General features: G+C 34.6%; 1 protein-coding gene across 1 annotated transcript in view; it reads left to right on the top strand.

The window, feature by feature from the left end:
* Positions 1–1102, top strand: part of LOC117168987 (Fanconi anemia group J protein homolog) — a 31729-nt gene that overhangs the window by 16250 nt on the left and 14377 nt on the right. The window lies entirely within an intron of this gene.

Raw genomic sequence — 1102 nt, forward strand, 5'->3', positions numbered from 1 at the left:
ATTATTGCAAACCTCATTTCTAAAATAAACAAGCTATAAGCTGTTAAAATCTATAAACAAACGTACTGTACTCATGATGCACAGTTGAAGAAAATGCACTTTTTTCATTCAAAAATATCCAGAGCCTTTAATTTTCTTGCGATTTTGAATTTTTCTGTTTTAAATTAAAGATCATTAAATTCTATAGATCTTGACTCTCCGAAATTTTGTCTCCTCTATTTTTTTATTAATAATTTTTCCAGTCAAAGTATTAACAAAGTGTTATTATCGGTGAAAAAAATTTTTTGTTGCTAAAAGTGCTTCCCATTAATGTAGGAATGACATTTAATAACAAAAATAATTTAAAAGTTTATAATAACCACTGTGATAAACAATTTTTGTGTCAAAATATTAAAATTTGAGATTTTTCAAATTATAACAGCATAAAAACAAAAACACAAACCCAAGAAGACTCTCTCGGCTCCAGTTCTACCTCCCCCCTCTCCCAACCCTCCCTTATTAACTGAAGTTTTTGGTGGGACTGACGTTAGAACTACAATCTCCACCATATGACGGTTTGATACTTAACTTTGACATGATTTCGACTCAGAAAATAAACTTATTGCATAAAGGTGTTAGTTGGGCGTATAATCTAAACAATGAATAATACAAACTACAAAATAGCCTCGGTAAGGACTGGAACTTTTAATGACAAAAGGCATGCACACGGAAATTCTAAAGGTTATGTTTCAGGCGACGAATGGAGACTGGGTGTTTGGAATGCTAGGGGAGTAAATGATCTTAAGGTAAAAGAATTGCGTGAAACTATGGACGTGAGGAAACTAGATATTTTATGCGTGCCCGAAACAAAGAAAAAGGGATGCGAAACTAAAGACATAAAAAACGGCGGGTTGAAAGGCGGATTTGAAATATGGTCAGGAGTAGACTGTGAATCACATGTTAAACAAGGAGTAGGTCTCATTTTGAATAAAAGAGCAAAGCAGCATCTCGGAGACCATGACTTCGTGTCTCCCAGACTGCTGTGGGCTAGAATGACAGTAGGAATCAGAAGACTATTTATTATAGCATGCTACGCGCCGGTTGATAGTGATCCTAGAGAAGT

Source organism: Belonocnema kinseyi, chromosome 3 (genome assembly GCF_010883055.1).
Source record: "Belonocnema kinseyi isolate 2016_QV_RU_SX_M_011 chromosome 3, B_treatae_v1, whole genome shotgun sequence".
Classification (NCBI taxonomy): Eukaryota; Metazoa; Arthropoda; class Insecta; order Hymenoptera; family Cynipidae; genus Belonocnema; species Belonocnema kinseyi.